General features: G+C 35.4%; 1 protein-coding gene across 1 annotated transcript in view; it reads left to right on the top strand.

Moving 5' to 3' along the window:
• Nucleotides 1-4233: 4233 nt before the first annotated feature.
• LOC136343454 (octopamine receptor beta-2R-like) overlaps nt 4234-22053 on the top strand; it is a 137799-nt gene continuing 119979 nt past the window's right edge. The window contains exon 1 of the mRNA XM_066290183.1: nt 4234-4486. The gene's annotated coding sequence lies outside the window, so the exon portion shown is untranslated. The remainder of the gene's footprint in view (nt 4487-22053) is intronic.

Below are 22053 nucleotides of genomic sequence, written 5' to 3'. Positions count from 1 at the left end.
CGATTCGACCGTTAAGGGTATGCGCGATATCGCGTCATTGTTAATACTATTTCATTTATAACGTTACTTTTCGATCACCTCGTATTTTTAACACAAACGCTAAACAATTTAACAAACAATTAAGTAATACAAATACAATATAAAACGGGTAAAGCTCAATTCCTTCCATAATCCCCAATTTATTGCGTGCCGCGCTGGCTGGTTAAAGTGGAGCATACCGCTTTGTGACGCCGCTGCGAGAGCGTTTCGCGTGTTTATTGGAATTTTGATTTTTCTTTGGGTTCTTCCCATAGAACGATTTATTTGATTTTTGTCAAATTTTATACATTTAAATATACGATTCTAAGATTTTTCATTTCTATCAATTTAACGATGTTAAATCGAATTTGTGTTTTGTAGACCTCTCTAATGTGGGGGGTCGAATTTATTGTGCTAAAAATCACGCTGATGTTGCATAAAACAAAGTTACTCACAACATCCGAATAATGGTAAACATCTTCATTAGAAAAACTCGCAGTAGGTGGCGAATCGGAAAGGCAGGGCGGTGATGAAGCTTTTTAGTATTTGCTATTAAAAACAGTTAGGCAAGTGCTTAAGTTTATTTTTAACGATCACTCTTACTAGTTACTGGTGTCCTTTGTCGTATACCAACAGTTTTAAGCTTATGAAATATTTTAGCGGTATCTGTAACCTGAAATCATTTATTGTTCCGCATATCGAGTTAGTTCTTGTGAGATGTATCGTGATCAGTTTTGTGTGTATCATACAAAAAATAATTTCTGAAAATTCAAAAAATATTTTTAAAATTTCACATTCTACCACTACTTTTTATTTAACTTAGCAGAATGCACTTTCACATGGAGCAAATTGTTATACTCGGCTGCCCAAGGTAGCTAAACCACTTTTACGGAACACGAACAGCTGCATACCGAGCTTTTAACATACCAAACAAGCCGTTTCCACCCCATCGCCATAACTTACGACCGCGTCCAACAGGCCATCTAATGAATCCTCTAACCAACTTCGCTTTGCCAATCCTGCTCATCCCACTCTACCAGTCCTGCGACCTATAAAAGCCACAGAGTAACGAATTCCCATTGACTGTATTGTGTGTTTCTACTCATTAGATTAATCCGAAGTAAATTGAACTCTTTTGCTCTAAGATTTCCATGTGACCGATCTAGACCATTTGACTTCACCAAGTACATGGAGAAGCTTCAAATCCATTCGTTTATATTGCAATGATAGTAAGTGTTCCAGCCATTAACTTATACGGGGTGTTATTGAATAAATGTTCGCTATTTCACAGGGTGATTTTTCAAGTCGTTTCAAAATGAAAAGTTTCTTAGAAACCTGGGTCCTGGCTCGTTTAGTTTTGAATATATGGGGTATCAATGTTTATATTCCCAGTAAAATGTTACATCGAACGAATATTGAAATATCTCGAATACTAGGCATCTTATAAGGAAATGTTTAGTATCAGGCTATAATCACTCGGAGGGGCAAATGTATTTCTGCTAAAGTTGATTTTCTTCCTTTCATTGTGTGGGCGTAGAGGAGGCTATTTTTTTAATTTCAAATGGTAACCCCGAGTTTTTACAGATTCGGATAATACGACTAAAGACACGAAAAATTTTTCTGAAACTTTTTTCAATTTCCGCCAGAAGACACTGCAATTTATGATATTCAAGTTCTCTCTCGCTTATGATTTACCGAGAGGTTTGATCATATCTGCTTTAGAATAACTAAAAACCTAAATTTTTGTGCAACTTTTATTTAAAGTAAATAAAAGAACTCTGATGAGCTTACTTATCCGCGTTTTAAAGCACTCTTCATATCTACGAAATATGTCTTGTGAAATATTGGTACAAGCGTTTACAGTATAATTCACAGAATGATATCCTCACGTGGTGTTGATACTTTCTTGTAAATCTGATTTCTAAGGTATCCTCATAAAAAGAAATCCGGCGAAGTAAGATCTGGAGATCTACCAGGCCAAACCACTGGACCAAGTCTACCGATCTATTGACCGTTATAATTACGAATAACAACTTTCGGTACTACCGCAAAATAGTGAGGCGGACAACCGTCATGTTGAAACATGTTCTGACATACTTCTAACTTTAAGTCTTGGATTAATATGGATATTTCATGTTCTAAAATATTCCGGTACATTTCACCATTCAAGTTGCCTTCAATTATGAGGAAGCTGATAAGTGTATTCCTAATGATTCCACATCAAACGTTGATAGTCCAAGGACGCTGGTGCTTAACTTGTCGAAACCAATGCGGACTTTCAACACTAATGTTATGCATATTATGCTTATTAATTGTACCATGATTTGTAAATGATGACTCATCAGAGAATAATATATAACGGAAAAATTTGGAATTTTGTTCCATCTCTTCAGATGCTCACTCACAAAAGTTCAAACGATTTTGAAAATCTACCTCATGGAGCTTTTGGTGTAAAGAGATATGATAAGGGTGAAACTTGAGCATCCTCAGCATTCTCCACACACATTCATATGAAAAATTCCTGACAATTCTGATATTTCTCTTGCGCACGTGGGCATTAAAAGCCACAGCATCTGAGAGTGCAATTTAATTGTTTTCTCCACACACGATAGCTGGAGGAGTTTTTTTCTTCTGATTTGCAGTCTTTTCATTAATAAAATTTCTAATCACACGAGAGACAAAAATCCGATATTCTGGTCTTTCATGGAAACGCTGAGCATGGAGATTGACAGCATTTTCTAAATGCCTACTAGTTTCTCCATACACTAAAATCATTTTGATTACCTCTTCTACCGTTAAATACTCCAATGTGAAGCAATATTGCAGAGTCTTTAAAACTAAATGTTTTATTTGCTTACATTATTGTTTATTTATCACATTTTATTACCATACAATTTTTTTGTTATATAGAATTTTATTAATTTACTGAATTTGATTTAATATGTCAGCTAAAGAAATGAAAAACATCCAGGCGCATCCTGAACCGGAAAGTTTATATTTTTATTTTTAAGAAAATCAGTCTCGATATATATTTTTAATTCTGCCTGGAGGATATCGACCAAATTGCACAATATTTTCTCCAACCCTACCCTAGTACATCAACACATACACGGTGTCCCATAAACATACCAACGAATTTTCACGGGATGTAGAGCTCATAAAAACAAATATTTCATTCGAATGAAATTAGGTCCGAAATCACTTCGTTTCCAAGATACAGTGTTTAATTTTTTATTATTTTTTCATATATCATAAACAGTTCGGGATAAGGACGCTAAATTTGGGACACACTTTTTACCTACAGGAGATAAACTTTTACTATGCTATGTTAAATAACAAATTTTTTGATAAATTCTCAAAAACATATTTTTTTTACGGTATCTAATCATAAAAAATAAACATCCATTAAACGGATTGGGGCAGTCATCTGTCGATCTGTTTGATAAGTCTATTTATTTCCATAAAAAAAGGTATTTTTATTCGTTTAATACAAAACATATCAATAATGTTTTAATTTTCATGTTTGTAAGTTTTGGTTTCACTTCGTTAAGGATTAATTTTAAATAAAAGTTTTAATGCAATGCATTTATTAATAGTACAAAAAATTAAAATTTTTATGACTATTGGCTATGGTGATACAGACTGTGGACACAACGGAAGGTTTATGTTTTATTTAGAAGAAATATCTGAATAGAAAATATGTTTTTAGTTATCAAAAAATTCATTATGTAACACAGTAAAAAAGCTTATGTCTCGTATGTAAAAACGTGCGCACATTCACATAAAATTATCAAAAAAAAAGGATTTAAATTAAACAAATTTAACACTGATGTCATATCCGGAACGATGATGACTTCGCAGTTCACACTGTCCAATCAAAATATGTGGAATCTTAAAGTAAATTCCACGTGTCGAGAAGTCCAAATTCATTGTTTAGGGTTCTGTCTCCACTGGAGAGGTACTCTGAACTAGTTATCACATTTCAAATTTTGTCTCCATATTTTATTTTGGATGAACGTGTTAAAAGTGAATATGTCTCGCATATTGCCACTTTCACAGTACTAAAAACAAATGGCCTTAGGGGTAAATAAACATCACTCGGGTTGCACCAGAATTAACCCTTTAGAAAAAGGGGCGCAATGGGCGCAACCGCGGGTCCTCTCGGTGCCAGTGCCAACATCTCGACGCCGCTTAGTCTGATGACGGACGCCAAGGTCGCGAGACTGTTTCCATACCCCCGTCGTCTATTTCACTCTGTTTTATTGTTACGTTCAATTACCGATCTACCTTCATAAAGACCTTTTCAATGAAATAATAAGAATTTTCCTTAAGGGCGAAAATGTAAAGACAGAATTAATTTTTTCTTGGGATAAATTTCTCAGTGTTAAGTAGATTTAGTGAACTTTTAAATGTGCGTCAAAGAGGCTTAAATCATGGTTATTTTCATCCCGGGGTGCCTAACGCAGAAGTAAGTACCTATTGAGAAATTTTTTAGACTAGCAGACATAACTCAGTAAAGTATGATATGCATAGAAATGATGGTCGGGCAATTGGACTCTCAACGTCGTTTTGCTACATTAGGATTTAGAGTCTAACCTTAGTATAATTCTACAGTTATTGCCATTAATAAATTGCTGATTAATCACATGGAAAATTAAATTCCGAGATTCATTAGGACCCATTCGGGTCCATAGTTTATGTAATGGAGGATATTAAACTAAATATTTGGTTATTTGTACAGCCACAGCATTGGGTCTAATAGTGAGAGCATTTTAAATCCATGCGGTGGCAAGCAGTGAAAAACGTTAATTATTAATGAGAAATTATGACGTTTTCAGAACCTCGAAAAGTTATCTAGATAGATATGCAATTTGAATTCATGTCCACAGGGAAATTTTAAGGCTAAAAAAGAACATTTTCGCCACGAAATACGCAATTCTTATCCTTATTATAACAAAAAATTATCTGATTTAATTTGGAAAAGTGTGATAAAGTGACGAAAAAAGTCCTTATTAATCAAAAGTGATATAAGTAGCAAAAAGAAAAAAAATTACCTTGGAACGAAAGAACGGAGAGTTTATTTAGGTTTTGAAAGGACGCACCTGAATGGAGAGAAATATGTAATCTCTCTAGGTCTCAGATTAATATCCTTTATTCCCTTCGGTTCTGGACTCATTATTAAAATGAATGCTTTGGTTCTAAAGGACGCCACCTGTTAATTTTGCCGTGGCAACTTTATAATAAATCAATTTCAATAAGCGTTTGTTTAAAAATTTAGTTATTTGCTCGCACTCCGAAATTTATTTAAGTATGGTAATAAATTGAATTTTTCGAGGGGGTGCTAATATTAAAATATTCTTCGTTAAAATTGTGTTTTGATATTTCCCGAAACTGGCATCCATTAAGCGACATCGAGGAAATCCAATTTGACGAAAATCCGTTTTTAAAATGCAGTCCGCCAGTTATTTTAATAAAATCAAATATTACAGGAAAAGGTACATAGCAGTTTACTCTTTTAAATCAATAATAAATTGTTTGATCAACGTCGTGTGTAGGACCGGCCTTAGAGAGTCTGGCGTCCTGGATGAAATTTTTAATCATCTCTACCCTCAAGAAAAACCACCGAGCGGGAAAGTCCGCCACTCATCCTGCTCCGCTCTCCTGGGCTATCGCTCAATCCCACCCATTCATAAGAGCGGTACTGCCTATGTGATAGGTCTTGCATTTTAATATAAATAAGGCACAAGAAGGGGGAATATTACGAACATTTAATTATGTTATTAATTAAACTGCGTGTAAAAGCAGAGAAAGCTTGTTGTTGCTTTATGCCGAAATTGGTCGGACTTATGCCTATTGTGTTTTTTTAAAGCGTGTTTCAGTTTAGTTCATTTGTTTTTCTATTGAGATTGTGTGATGAAGATTCGACTTTGCTCTTCGGTAAATTACTGTTGTTTCCACTTTTCCTGGGAACAGTATATCAGTCTGCAAAATGTATTTTTAAGTGGTTTGATAAAGTGACTAGCTTTCGTAAACAATTCGTAGTCTGTAGCATCACCATACATCCTCTTTGCTCCTCCCTGCTTCTTATTATATCACCAATATTATTATTCCTGTTTTTCTAAGCTATTTGTTCCAAGTAGCAACATAAAATTCGCCGATAATCCACCGGCTTTTCCCCACAAATAAAATTCAATTATTCATTCAATGTGGTAAAAAAATATCTTTTTTTAAAAAGTTCTTTTTTACGCTAAATCGTTTCAGAGAATATTTGAGGCATTCCCACTGGTTGTAACTCGGTCTAATGTGTACCAGTAGTTTATCTTATCATCTTTCTATTCGAAAAAAATAAAAATTTTTCTTTTGAAGTGGAGTAGAGACTAACTACGTTTTATAGATATTACCATTATTATTAATAAACGTTTTCTTTATGGCAAAATATACATACGCCGCAGTTACTGATGTCAGTAAAATTTAAAATGGTTTCACAGAAAGAAATATATTTCTTTGCAATCATCTTGTCAAGGTCTTCTGTTTAACAGAACTTCCCATCTTAAAATAATGCCTAATGCAATGAATCGTCCTATAGTTGTGGATAAAACTATGGAATATTTTAAATCCATCATAGTTTTATATCAAAATAATTGATTATTAACCAATAAACATATTATACAAAAACCTAACTATATATTTAAACATATTTTAAACAAAAACAAATAAGTTAATTTCTAAAAAAAAAAATAATAAAAACAATAAATTATGCTGAATAAAAAAATCGAATTCTTCGTAAAATCCATTATAATCAATACAAAATTTTAAATAAATTAGTATTTTGTGGCATATCCTTTCGAGTCTATAACAGCCTGACATCGATGGTGCATAAAATCGATTAAATTTTTACAGACGGAAATAGGACTCTTAACCTATTCTTCCTGCAGGACTTTCCAGAACTCATCCCGATTAGACACATTTCTGTCTCGAATTTTTCGTTTTAAGTGTTCCTAGAGATGCTCAATCGGATTAGAATCCAGCGACTGAGACCGCCACTCTAATACAGGGGTGTTATTATCATTCAGCCAATTTTTTACTAATGAGGATTAATGGTTAAGGTCGTTGTCTTGCTGAAAATGTCCACGTAAAGGCACATCTTCAACAGCAAATGGCAGCACATAGTTCTCAAGGATGACTTTGTGTTAAAATCGATCCATAATCCCCTAATTTCGACCAATGGTTCAACGTTGGGTTGAGAAAAACATCACGATATCATTATGCTGCCACCACCATGTTTCACTGTTGTTTGATGATAGTTGGGATCAAGCCTAGTCCCCACCAGTAGACAAACATAACTTTTTCCTCACAGAATTAAAAATATTAACTTTAGTTTTATCACTGAAGGGAACAGTACTCCATTTGGAAGATGACCAAAACAAATGTTCCTGAGCAAATTTAGTTCTGACTCTTCTGTTTTTCTTGAAAATTAAGGGGTTCTTCACCGCAATCCTCCTACTAATCCCATTTCGCATAACCGACGACGTACAGTGCGAACGCTTATAGTAATGTTACTATTGTTAGTAATTTCTGGTTTTATAATCCTGGAAAACTTGCCGAGATTTGCAGATGATATTTGTTTAATCTGTCGATCGGTAGTGGCTTTCGTTTTCTTGGACGTGCAGGTTTTAAATTATCTTCTACATCTCCATAAATACCAGATTTTTTTTTAAATATTGGAGATGGTTCCTTAAGTGTTTTTTAACGTCTTTGTAATGCCTTTTTAGTTATAGTCATCACGTGATATTTGGACTATTGAATTAGGAAAATTTTCTGAAAAATACATTTCTTTGGCATATTACGTATAAAATGCACCACATAATCGGACTAAATAACTGATAACACCCTTACAAACAACACTACATAGTATTCAATTCTTTTGTCCAACAAAAAAATTGTTTTTAACAACTTGTTTAAAAACAACATTCAAAAGCCAAATATTGTATGGTGAATTTAGAAACTTACCTTTATCCTTATCAACAAACTTTGAAAACGAAAATAAAAATGATCATCAAGAAAATCTTGCTTAAAAAAATATTCCATATTTTTGTCTACAACTGTGTATACAGGGTGTAATATATCAATATGGGTATACTCTAAAATGCACTGTTATTGATATAGAGGGTGGCAAAGTTTCGTATTTGTTTTTAACATTGTGAATTTTTATCACACATGCTTTGAGTTAAATTTTTTCCCATTTAATACAGCTAATTCCTTTAAGCTCCTTTACAACGTATCAAAATCGTCGGTAGCCATTTATAAGTTGTTATGGTTTTTGGGTTATGTATTATGTTACGGTTTGTATCTTTTTTGTAGTATCCTGTACATCAAAATTGAGGTGTTTTTGACGATGGGTCTATTAGTATTTTTTCAAATATTTTGTGGAGTACTATTGTTCCCTGAAATATCTCCGTGATGTTATGTTACACCCTGTATATTAGTTTAATTAATTTATCGTTTTCAAGTAGTATAGTCTTTACCAGAACTTCTTGAACTAACCTAAACCAATTTAAACAACGATGAGCTTGTTTCAGAAAATGTCTTGCTGCTGTTAAGATTGAATTAAGTCTCAGCGAAAGCTGGTTGTAAAAATATATATTTTATTTCATGCAAGCGAAAATATGTTTAAATTATGTTTCGACACTTTCTTCCTAATTACTAATGGTCAAAGTTTTTTAAAATTCAGCCATTCAATCTTAATTTTGTTAGTTTAAATAAAAATTTCATTTCAGATGTATCTACCAACCAGTAGAATAACCTCAAACTCTTTCTTTCGTTCTCTTCTCAATATATATTTTTTTTAGTGTTTGTAGGGTCTATTTATACCGTACGACTCTAAATTACACACCTCGTTTGTTAATTAAAAAAAAATCTTTTTTTGTAGATTCCAAAGCAGCATTAAATGGGACAAAAAATACAATTTTTTGCCGTCTGTTTATTTTTTTAAATGTTATGTCGGTAGGTCCGTTGCGCTAGTGCAAAATGGCCGATTTTGAAAAATTGACACATAGGTCAAGTGACACTTCAAATGAAGAGTCTTTCCAAAATACATTCATTGGTGTATTGCGATTCAAAATCTATCGATTAGTATTTAAGAAAAACAGCTATAAATGTGCTAAAAATGGTAAAAAAAAATAAATGAAAAGATACATAAAGCTAATCAAAGCTTGTTTGTGAACACAAAATAGAAAACAAATCAGTTTCCTATCAACAAACAAGTTTTCTTATTATTTACATACTACTTAACTGAGTTTGTATTGCATTTTTCATCAAACTTCTACCTATAAACTAATCGATAGATCTTGAATCGTAATATCCCATTGACTGTAGTTTCGCAAGACCTTTAATTTTAGGTGTCACTTAACCCATGTTTTAATTTTAAAAAAATCGGGTTTTTTGTGTTCCCGGTGACATAAACAATAAAAAAAAACAAATGTCAAAAGACAGTATTTTTGGTTTTATTTAATTGTGCTTTATAATTTTAAAAAAATGTTAAAAATTCCACAGGAAGGGGGGGAAGTATAAAATTTAGAGCTGCATCGTATAAAAAAACACTGCACACTCTATCTCAAATTTTAACGTCGACCTTCCCCCGATTGCATACCCCAAACGCTCCATCGCCGCTATCGTGTAATTTATATGGGGAATAAGATTTTACCTATTTCAAAATTTTCGCATCACTATTATAGTGTTATAAAACGGGCCACGTCTGACGATGAGTCATCATCTATTATTCATTCTTCATTATTAACAAGGAGAAATATTTCCGTGGCCGGGGTCGATACAGCAAAATAGATTATTTATTGAAGATTGCAGACAGTACTGGTGGGGTGGGTGGGGGGAGGGGGGGGGGAGCTCAGGGTGGCAGACCAGGAAGGGCGGTGAACTTCCCTCGTCGGCGGTTTTTCATGGGGAAAGGGGGTGGTAAATAAAAATTTCTTCCAAAGTGACCAGATCTGCTAAAGTTGGCTCTGATTGTAGTTACTAAAACTTCAATAACTTCCTTTTCCGCAAGTGTTTGTCTAATGACCACAATTTATTATTCACTTAGTGAAATTGGTTCGATAAACTCTTAAACAAGTAGCAAGTTATTTACAGTAACCCAAAGAAACAATGTTATAATTTGAAGCAATACGGAGAAAATTGTCTATTTATCACTTTGTACATTAGAAGGAGGTCATAACTAAACTCAAGGAGTCCCAGTTTTTGACCGATTTTTTTCTCTCAATGCACATAAGAATTTCACAATCTTCCTATAATTCGATATAAGTCATTTGCGATATTGAGGAGCGAAGGGCCGAAAATGACTCAGCTCAATTAATTGAAAAGGGAAGATAATTTACTATTGGCATTTGCTCAGCGCCTAACAAACGTGTTCTAAGCATGCACCTAATAAATGTGCTCGAAGCATATATTATGAGAACATGTGGCTGAGCCACATGCTCCCGTAATATAGGTCAAACCTTTGCGCCTCAAGAACTGATCTCTCAACAATATACTTCCTATACCGATATAATCGGATTTAGCTCAAAGATTGGTTTTAAATTTAAACCCGTAATACTTTTCATCATTTCCGAACCTGCTGGCTGCTTTATACAAAGCTCTCTAGCAGCTCTGTCTTCTTTACTAAATGTGGAGAAAATTTATTTGAAATTTTACCAATGGACATTTTACAGAGTGCATACAAAAATATAAATCGATACGGGTTTCTCTTCATACATTATACATGTCATTTCGGTAACTGAGAGACCTGTTATGATAGCTGAACCCGATATTTCCCTATGGAACTGATATAAATAATGCCCACATTTCAGATTTCTGGGCCGTCGTTTTATGAAATTCATAAGAGTTCCATTTCAGCACGCTGCATATGGACGTCTTTCTCATGTTATGGGCTATCTCGGAAATAAAATTCTTATGTACGTATACAATATTCGGAATATTTCATTTGCAAGGCTTATGGAGATACCTACTTTGTCAAACTATCCGAGACCTGTTAATTTGCCTTTTTTCTACCATTTTTAATATGGCTTCTCGAATGGAATTACGTGCCTCGCCGAAAAAATTGATCATTTCTGAAAGTTTACTTCAAATGGAAATATGAAAGAAACTCTCTCTTGGGCTTTTTAGATTTTTTTCAAATTTATCTGTTGACCAGCATTGGGTTTTTTTCTTGTAGCGTCTGTGTTCCGATCTTGAAAGTTCCGTTTCTATGTCGAAAAATCCATTTCAAAAACTCTCTTAATAAACAAAATTGAGCTTAAATTAGTTGGGTTCAATAATAAAATTTTTAAAGTCTCATTTAATTATTACTAAGATTAAGAACGCTCGAAGGCTTTAATGGGCACTCTAAGCCCAAAGTTCCGGAAGCATCTGCATCATCGAGAATCCCGACGAACTTTTGGGAACATTGAGGCAGGCACTGATCTGGCCGTGATATTTCTATAAAAAAATCCTAAGAAAGCGTTCAATCCCTTTGAGGCAATTCACGGACTCTTACGAATCCCTTCAATCAGTCGGGTCGTCATTCTCGAGCCTCGGGAACTTTAGGTTTCACGTAACGCCGGATAGGGAATTTTACTATGCAATTCTTAAAAAAAATATATTAAAAACTGAGGCCCCATGGGGCGTCTCTGAAGACCCAAAACAAATCTTGCATTTTGCCACATATTCCGTTCCAATCAAACCCTTAAAAGTTTTTAAGATTTTCAAAACGCTTTTTAGATAGTCCTGAAACTTTTGAATTGCTTCAAGGCCTGAAGGTAAAAACTTCAGTCAACATGGAAATGATAAGTCATTATTTTCTAATTAACTAACTTTACAAAATACACTGGCAAAATTTACTTTCTGAATTACCCGAATGTCCATGTTACATACAAACAAAACGGGAACGCCAATAATTAAATATTTTCAAATTAGAGTTTGTTTTGTTTAACTCCATCAAAGGGACAAATTTATATGAGTTTTTTCCGGAAAGATATTTATGCGCGAGCAAATTTAATAACTCGTCATTGAATCGAGCTAAGATCATTGATGGCTCTAATTTTTTACAGAGATTTATATAATGTTTATCAGTCATATTAGTTAATTTGCAATAACTATCTTCAGTCAGCTCTTGTGAGTCGAATGAGTTTACTGGTTAGCGAATCGGCGAGCGAGTTTGCGAGTGAGTCCATTAATGGACGAGCCGAAGTAACTCTCATTAAGTACAAATTGCACATAATGTTTTATGTCCGATTGCACGTATATTTGCTCACAAGCACTGGCATAATTAAGCAAGCGCTTTATTGTACTAGGACTATAATAAGTCAATTTATGGCCGCCATGCAGTATCATAAAAAGCCCCTTGTAAGCAAATTGAATATAGAGGAATTTACTAGCTTCGAGGAGTGGGATCGGTATCCTGAGACCCACGGACAGTTTAAGAGCGAATTGAGGCGTAGCCAAAAAGGCTAGCTACAGGAAGCTCTAAGGGGAGATGAATTTAATTTCGGGATTCCCTAGACTTGCCTAATTGCTGAGCTCAGAAAAAGAGAGAAAATCAACTAGAACGATGAAAAAAACGGGATAGAAACGGGACCGGTATTGTCGATCGTGAAGAAACCTTACAGTTACTTCCCTGGAGAAACAGGCGGGGCTGCTCTTACTGAAGGGGATCCAGTGAAAGAATATTGGAAGCTGGCTTAGGAAGCAGCGTTTCAAGAAGCACTCAAATGGACTATGGGCGAATTTGGCCCATATAAGGGATTGGGCCTCAATGGTATAATCCCCCCCAGCGCCCTAGTGTGACAACACAAGCGGCCAATTATTGTATTGAAAAAATATGAAATGTAAATACTTAATTGAAATTACAAAAGAACCCTGTAAACAGCAGGAAAACGCATGTTTGTCAATCCTAAATAGAATTTTTTTCTCATAAACAACAAAATGTGGGATGATGCTGTTTTTGCTTAAAAATAAATAAAGCATTAGTAAAAAACAAACAAACAAAAAGTATAATATGGGAATTTAATTCTTTTATTTAAAAAATGTAATTAAAAGTGGTTTTGATCAATTTAATCAAATTCTCTGGTTAAATATAGCATTACCAGTTAATAACCGGTGAGAGACAATTTTCATTTGATCAAATATTTCAGCCTTGGTTTTTAGGGAAGTTATCCTCATTATTAAGTTACCTACCTGGTTTTAGATTTTACGGCTTTAAGATTTTGTTGCCTTTAAAGAGAGCGAATAAAATCCTTATGAAACTAATCCTCCTGGTTTATGAAGAGCTGTTTCGAACTATTAAATTAGGTTGAAGTTGAAATCCTAGAAGATTACTAAGGAGGTTTGAAGACTTGACTATTAATATATTTAATAATTATTTTAACGCGTAACTTCTAAATTGGCAGTATCCTTCTAGCGACATCACAAAAATTAGGATTGAGTGAGTAGAACATATCTAAAAACTCTCATTAAGTAATATGTTCTTTATTTGTTAAAAATGAAGCGATAAAATTTAAAAATAACGATGTTGGGGAAACCCAGTCGGATACGGACGTGAACCATATGCCATCTAGCATGCACAGTAGTACTAATGCAGAATATGTAGATATTAACGATGATTTCATAACGTCCAAATTCAGGCCTCTGGGGAAATAATATCCTAACATCCATCATCTTGTCTTAACAAAGATAGTCGCACTTCGATAAGCTGTACCTAGAAGACAAAGATGTGCTGCCTAGACATAAGATAGAAGTGAAAAAATGAAACACACTTTAGATCCGGGCATTAGTTCGTAATTATTACTAACGATTGTAATTCTAACGTAATTGGGATGGTTCTAAAGTAGCCGCCGGCACGTCACCGTTACCTAAAAATTATCTCCCACTTTGATAACCACGTTCTAATAAAATCGTGGCAGAGCGGTTCCCACCACTAGTAACTAGGAACTTTTATTGCCAGTCGAGGATGCATTTAATAGGGTTAAACGTCGGGTTATTCGCTTGAGTACGTCTAAAGACTTTGAGCCCTTGGTCTGTTAATTTGACATTAAATTGGGACTTTTTGTTGTAGGATAATTTACTTGGATTAAAACGGCAAAATGATGAATGCATCCCTACTTAGCCCGTGAAAAATAAATCACAGACGAAAACATCGACGAGGCAATATAAACGAGTAAAATGAACATAAAGAAATTACTAAAAAAATAATTGTAAATCTGCCTCTGTTAGTAAAAGCCGTATTTTTATAGTATTAGATCTCCTTTATACCGATTTCGGTGAATTAAGTAAACTGCTTAAACGGTTCACCTGGTTTTTGTTCACCTGAGGCCGTAAATGAGGAATTCGGCTTTCATATTTAAATGACGAAGATTACTGTAATAAAGTCACAAAATGAAGCCCGGGACAGCTATGAGGCACGAAATTTCAGAACTTGGAAAAAATATCCTTCATCTCGTCTGGCTGGATTTTATTTAGGGAGGATCTTATTCGGGAAGGATTTTATTTGGGGAGGTTAAAGTAATCATTTAGATGTAAATTCAATTTATAAAATATCAGACATTAAAAAAGTGATAAAAAATGGATTTAGAACCTTCTGGAAATTGCTTTCCAAGAGGTCTGCATAAATGATTACATTATAGTATATTATGCTGTAAGAATTAAACAAGTAATAAAGATGATGGTATCGAAAATATCCATTTCTGAGTACTACAAGCTCTTACCGAGAAAAGACATGAATTAGGAACTGATTTAATAAAAACAAGGCGTATGGTAACTAGCTACTGCAGATGACCTGCTGCAGAGAACTCATCCAATTGGCGTTCAACTGGAAGACTTCCAAAAAGAGAATTGTAGATACGAAAGTATGTATTTAACATTGCTAGTACTGTATATCCAATAGGTTGGAATTTATTGTGTCGATATTTTGGGTTTGAGTGGAACCTAATAAATAATTCAAAATGCCAACAATTTATGTTATTGTGGATGAAGCTACATTATTGAACTGTTTTTTCCTGAGTTCGAGATGACCATTTATTCAACATTCCTAATTCGCTTGCTTTATTCAAGATTAAAGTTTTCAAGGTTTAACAACTTTAAGAAAGTTCATCACATAAAATTTCAAATGACTGAAATGTTGCCGCCTATACAAGCCTGTACATTCGCTTTTATTCAGCGAACCTTAAAAATGTACAAAGGGATTTCGCTTAGGGGTTTCTTAAAATGCATGAGTGGAAAAGTAACAGAGCGAGAAACTTTTGCAACTCCATTGTTTTATATTTAAATTGATTCGTCCTGCTTAAGACCGAAAGGTTTTGGCTGCGCCATGCTTTGGATTAAATTTACGGTGACGTATTCCGCCCTTTCCGCTTCATCGCAACTGGGGCCCTTTAGTTCCAATGCCGATTTTTGCTGTAAGCTACTTGCTGCTCATAATTGGTCGTACAAGAAATAAGTCACTTTACTGAAGATTCCGCCACGTGCCCTATTCAAATTGGTCTCCAACTAATCTCTATTAGCTCTTGCCTGTGGTTTTCTACCCCATTTCGGCCAATTTATTAGGCCAAACTTCCTTTAAGCTTATACGAAACTCCACTACTCTGTCAACTGACGTTTAGATACCTTCACTTTTTGCCCACGAATCTCGAACGGCAGAGATTGATTTAATTTATTTTAGTAGATTAAAAGCAAGATTGCATTCGGATATGTGTTCCTAACCGAAAAAGGTAATTTCACGCTACTTTCTCGTGAAGTGGAGGAAATTTGAAATATTGAGTGCCTGGGGGTGGGGATTGTAAACAGGGGAGGAGGGGGGAAAGGGAGGATGCCTCATGTAATAGAACGCAATTATTTATGCAAGAGGGTTCTATAAATCAAATATTGAAAAGATAAAATTCCAGTTAAAAGTTCCTGCTCATCGTCAGAATTTGTCAAATCTCTTGGAGATTGGATTTTTCCTAATTTTCCGTCGACATTTTAAGCGGAAAAAGAAACATTCTATCATTCAACATAAATATTACCTAGAAAATGCACGAGTGTCCGTACGTTTAAGTCACTACCGCTTCGTAATGCTGTAATGTGCTGGAGCACATGTACGGCGTTATTCAAGTACTTAGCCAAATTTCAAGAACGATGTATTTAAGTGATTCTGAGACGGAAACTTTATGTAAATAGAGATCCGGCAATGTCTCGTTTTCAAGACACAGGATGTTCACTTTTCGTAAAAATCTTAACAATTCTTTAACCGATTTTATTGAAATTTGATAGTATTATTTATTATTATTTTTATTGTTATTTATGCACCGCTTATTTTTTTTTTAACTTTTACATTTTGTTCGCGTTAAGCAGGCACGGTCGTCTAACTCGGCGGATTTAAATCCGTTAGATTTTTTCTTTTTGGAGCATGTAAAATCCCTCGTTTATAGAAATTCGGTCAACTCTGCAGAAGAACTAATCTAACGGATGCAGGATTCATGTAATCAGACAAGATAAACGACGGGCATATTTCAACGTGTTTGGCAATCGATGTTAAGACGAGCTAATATTTGCATTAAAGTTGAAAGAGATTTTCAGCAACTATTGTAAATTTTGCGTTGCTTATTGTTAAATGTTTTTTACTAAAGAACTTGAACACCCCGTAAAAATGGTTTTATTTAAGTAATTTTTGGTATGCATGTTTGTATATGGGAACGCAAAACCCGATTACATTTTCAGCCATATTTATCAATTTATTTACGAGTTATCAGGAATGTTATGTTTCTTTTTTGCTATAAAAAATGCAATAAAATATCAACAATATGACTTTAAAATATCATTTATTAATGCACAGTTTGCTTAGAAAGTCCTCTTAGATTAATCAAATATGCCTAGGCACAGAATGCAGCGAAATTTTCATCAACTAAGTGAATTTGAGAAAGGCCAAATAGTGGGTCTACGACGAGAGGCGGGTCGGTCATTTAGGGAAATCGCCACTAGTTCGAACCGTAGTATAAACACTATAGAGAGATATTGTCAAGTATGGTTCCAATAAGAGTAAATAAGCAGGGGAAGTACTAGACGATCCCGAAGAACTGCAGAATACCAAGATCTCCGCCTTCGAATTATGGCCCTAAGAGAGACGTACGTCTCGTTGAGGACGCTGGCGGATAAGTGGTTTGCTCAGTATAAAAGGACCATTAGAATCCGAATAATTTATTGTCAGATAAGAAGATTTGGACTGATTTTCTATCGTTCCCATCTTGTGTTACCCCTCGCCTTAAATCATCGTCAAAATGGACTACAGTGGTGCAGAGAACATATACATTGGAACCTGGAATGGAATAATATCGTATTTAGTGACGAATCCAGGTTCTGTTTGGGTATACATGATGGTCAGGCAAGAGTAAGAAGAAGAAGGGGGTGAAAGAGGGGATCCTCAGTTTACAATGCAAAGACATGCCCATCAGGCTGTTGGGATAATGGCTTAGGGTGCTATTGAATATGGTAACAGAGCACCTTTACTTTTCACTAGAGGCAGTATGACAGCCCAATAATACATCCAAGAAGTCCTGAAACCTCATCTCCTACTTTATTTGGAAACTCTTGTTAACCCAGTTTTCCAGCAAGACAACGCATGACCACATGTAGCTAGAGTGATTATAGATTTTTTTCAGCGAAATGCAGTCAATTTGTTACTTTGGCCATCGCAATCTCCAGACCTTTCACCGATTGAACATGTAAGAAACGTTGTAGGTAGAAGGTTGCACAATTTACCCTATCTCCCAGAAACCCTAGCAGCTCTATGTCATGCTGTCCGGTTAGCCTGGAATGAGATGCTTCAAGGGAACATCAACCACCTCATTAGATCCATGCTTAGACGTGTAAAGGAACACTGTGGAAGCCCGACAAATTATTACTTTTTTTTTGCTTTTTAACGATTAAATTTGTTCAATTTTTTAATGAAGTAGTTGTTTTGGCGCAAGAAACGTGAACGCTAAAAATTATTTAAATAAAACCATTTCCATGGGGCGTTCTCTTTTCTATGTTACGCAGTATATAACTTTTCGTTTGAGAATCAGGCAAAGAATCACCCTTTGAAGTTTGGCCACGTACATAAACAACACCCTGTATAAAGCAAGGTTGACATCACAACCTGCGATTTTGCTGCCTTGGATTAATGTTTAGTTTTGCCAAAATTCCGTTTTGCAAATTTAAAAAACTAACTGAATGAAAAGGCCGAAAGAATAAATTTGCGACTATAATTCGAAAACTTGAATGCAGCCAAAAAATTCCATTACGAAATATTCAATAATAAGCAGACTACGTATTATGGAGTTTTCGAAATGCCGAGGAGAATTCCTGTTAATTATTCCTCGAAGATGAAATTTTTGTGTACTATTTTAAAAATGGCGTAACATAAGTTATTGTTATAATATTAATCTCGTTTGGCTAGTACATGAGTCATACAATACATGTCACAAGTTAGCAATTGGTAACAAAGGTAAACATGGGTAAATGTAGAACAATATTTGCGCGATATGCATATCCATTTCCACTGTGAGGAGATTGCACTAACATTAATTAGCCAATTAGCTCAAAAGGCACTAAAAGCTTAATTGTCTTCAGTTTAGAGCGCATTTAAAATTTTCAAATTCTCTCGCCATCGTTTTCCCCAGGACACGCTCCGGCGAAATTCAAGTTTTTTTTAACCTGAAACTCTCTCCATTTTATCGGCAATTCTTTCCAGATTCTAAACGAAATTTTCGCTCTAAGCGCTAAGACCACAGTGTCATATGTCCCACCTGCTAGCAAGAATGGTATTGATTCCGAGATGTTGCAGGAAGTTTTCCTGAAGTTAGTTAGCGCCTCCAGAGGATAATTTAAGGGCGTCGCGTCAGGCCTTTTATATTGAATTATTATTTGGAAAGGAAACCTCGTTCGAATATACTTTGCTGATTTGGACCTTTGTTCGTGAATTTTCCACTCGGCTGTGCTCCATTGCTGTATGTATTGTGGCCAATTGAGCCGGTCATTCCCATCATTTTTACGAATGAGTCGTCCTGTTGAATTATCGCCGGTTCGATGTCCGGCTCTAAGTAATTTGTCAACGCCATCAGCAGAATGTGTTCTCCCGAAGGAACCTGTATTATTACAATTTCCTCCGTTTCGCCTCAATTTATATCTCTACATATTTCCTTTCGACCCTTATCATAAAATAGATGCTGGCTGTGACAAGGAGGAATCATATTTTTTGAATTCTGCGGCTTCGAAAAATGTGAGCTTAAATAATTGTCATATTGTACATACAACACAATACATAGGTAAATAAAGGGTGTCCCAGGGAAAAGTATCCACTTTGAATATTTTTTCTGTTGTTTGTCAACAAAAAAAGCCAAAACACGTCATATTTGATAGGGAGGGGGACATCATTTGGTGAAAAAGGTGTTTTCGAAATGTCATCCTTCTACTCCTGACAACCGCCCCTTTAAAATTTTAAATTTGAAAGAGCAATAATCTACTATTTCCGGTGACATTAACGTGCAGTCTTCGACGGTTCGGGTTCGGAACTTCTCGAGGGAATCAGATTATGTTTCATAGATTTTGGTCTTCAAATGTGTCCATAAGAAAACATTCCAGGGACTAAGATCAGTGGATCTTGCGGGCCACTCAATTGGACCTCTTCTTCCCGTCCACCTTTCAGGGAATTCTGCACCTAGAAATTGTCGGGCTATAGCAGTGTAGTGTGGAGGCGCTCTATCCTGTTGAAAAACGGTTTCTTGTTCTAAGAGTCGGGCATCTTATTCAAATATTTCAGGTATCTTAAGCGATGTGGCGTCTTGTAAAAGTTGTTGATAGTTTTCTTCATCTAAGTTTGCAGAAATGAAAAATGGCCCAACAATGCGACTACTCAAACAGTCTCTGTCCAAAGGTTCGGTTTTTGAGGTTGTTCGGTACGAATTTCTGGGAATAAATGAGGATTGACGTCATTCATTTAATGACAGTTATGTCTGTTTAGTTTCTACAAGACCGACGTAAAAAATTATAAAATAAAAGCTTTAACATGTAGAGAATAAAATTACCTACATGATAATACGAAGTTTAACACCCCTCTTCCAATTTGAAAAGGTGGCAAAAGGAGGTTTGCAGAGATCGCGGGTTGAAATTTAAAAAATAACTTTTTCATCAAATGATGTTCCCCTTCCTATCACAGTTAACATTGTTTGTTAACATGTTGTTGTTAACATGTTTTAGTGTTCTCTTCTAACAAACAACAAAAAAGATATTGAGAATGGACACTTTTCCCTGGGATACCTTGTATGTTTTACAGTGTACGTCAGATAAGTACGTCCCACATGGGGACCTAAAGGGAGCAGGGCTGTCTGGGTTTCCAGGCTTCGCCCACGGCTCGTCTGTTTGCTTAGCTCGTCCTGCAAAATACTACTTTACGGTCTTGTAGCGCAAATAACTATTTAAACTGTGTCAGAAAAAAACCTACACAATATATGCTATTCCTTTCGTTGTTGTTTTCCCTGACTTTCATAGAGGCAGTAGCGTAGAGTTCAATTTCCGCCCTTGTTAAAATGCTTATTACTCGTCGTATATAATATTATACATGTACAATGTTCAAGGTTATAATAGAACTTATTATCGGGCACGGGTAAGATTTAATCTACTTCAGAAGTGTTCCCGCAACAACATGCGGCAAGTAATTTTACCTTGAATTTTCCGGCACTTCAATCTATAAATATGCACATTTATTCAACCACCTGGAACATTAGGCCGAAGTTAATTCCAGACGAGTTCGCACCAGTAAAAAACAAATTTGGAGGAAAAATTAAAGTTTGCATGTAGGTCGCGACAGCCAGTGGTGGAGTTTTCCTGACAACGACGAGTTTCATGTGACCACTATTGTCTCGAACACAGGACCAAATATAAATTTGTGGTGCTCGTTGGTCTTTATTATCGTGTGAAGTTATTTCCAGAAAGACGGAAAATTTTTTTTTTTTAACATTTTTTCTCGCTGCATCTCCTTAGGCTCTATGAGGCTCTGCGTAAATTTGGTCTCCGAGAAGGCATCATCAACTTCGTTTTTCTCGTGGACGGAAAAGGGAACGTTCTGTAAAGGAGCCTGGAGGGGAATTGTTTAGAAAAAAAGGCATAGAAACAATTTGCAAAAAAGTTTAAAACAGGGCAAGAAACAGAAAGGGAGCGAGGGCGGGCGAAGTATGGAAATGAAGGGAGAAGTAGGGAGATGGAAGGAGAGAGATATTAAATTTCGACAAACTAAACAACGCCCTTTGTATACAAAAACAATACTTCGTGCATGTTTTAAAGAGTAGTAGCTGTCAAAAGCGCAATTTCATTCCTTAGATGGAAGCTACAATCGGCTCCTCAGCACCGAAAGAATGAACGAAATCGTACCAGTAAATTCTGAAAAATAGTCGCTATAAATATCTGAAAACTTTGGGGTCTCATTCTTTTTGACGAGCTTAGTTGTTTTGATTTGGTAGTAGTGCTGTAAAAATAATTAACTGATGAAGTTCTTCTATTTCATTAAGGGATGTTTCAGAACTACGAGGTCAAACTTGTAGGGGCAGTTCAGTGTAATAATAGAAGACATCTGAGTAAAAGAATCCGTGTTCGCAATTGTCTCCCTAAGGCGCTACGACCTTATAACACTTTCAGACAGTTATGAGCGAAAATGTTTTATGGTGTTTTAGTACGTTTCATTTTAATTTATTTGTAAAAAATGATACTGCAGTAATTGTTCGAAATGTCTTCCCTGAGCTTCACTGCACCTGTTTAAACGAGATACGTGGTTTCTGTAGACACGGTTAAAATTTCCATAACCGCTTTGAACGATTTTAAACGTGGCGATCATTCCTGTAATCAAGCTTCGCTCTGTTTCCACAAACGTTTAATAAATGAGAGACTTTACATGTCCCCACAGAACGAAATCTAAAATTGTTACATCGGGTGACCCAGGGGGCCACGGAACTGGCCCGTCTTTGCCGATTCAATGTTGTCCGG

Source organism: Euwallacea fornicatus, chromosome 14, assembly GCF_040115645.1.
Source record: "Euwallacea fornicatus isolate EFF26 chromosome 14, ASM4011564v1, whole genome shotgun sequence".
In the NCBI taxonomy this organism is placed as follows: domain Eukaryota; kingdom Metazoa; phylum Arthropoda; class Insecta; order Coleoptera; family Curculionidae; genus Euwallacea; species Euwallacea fornicatus.
Note: the sequence above shows the minus strand (reverse complement) of the source record. Positions and strands in the feature narration are given on the sequence as shown.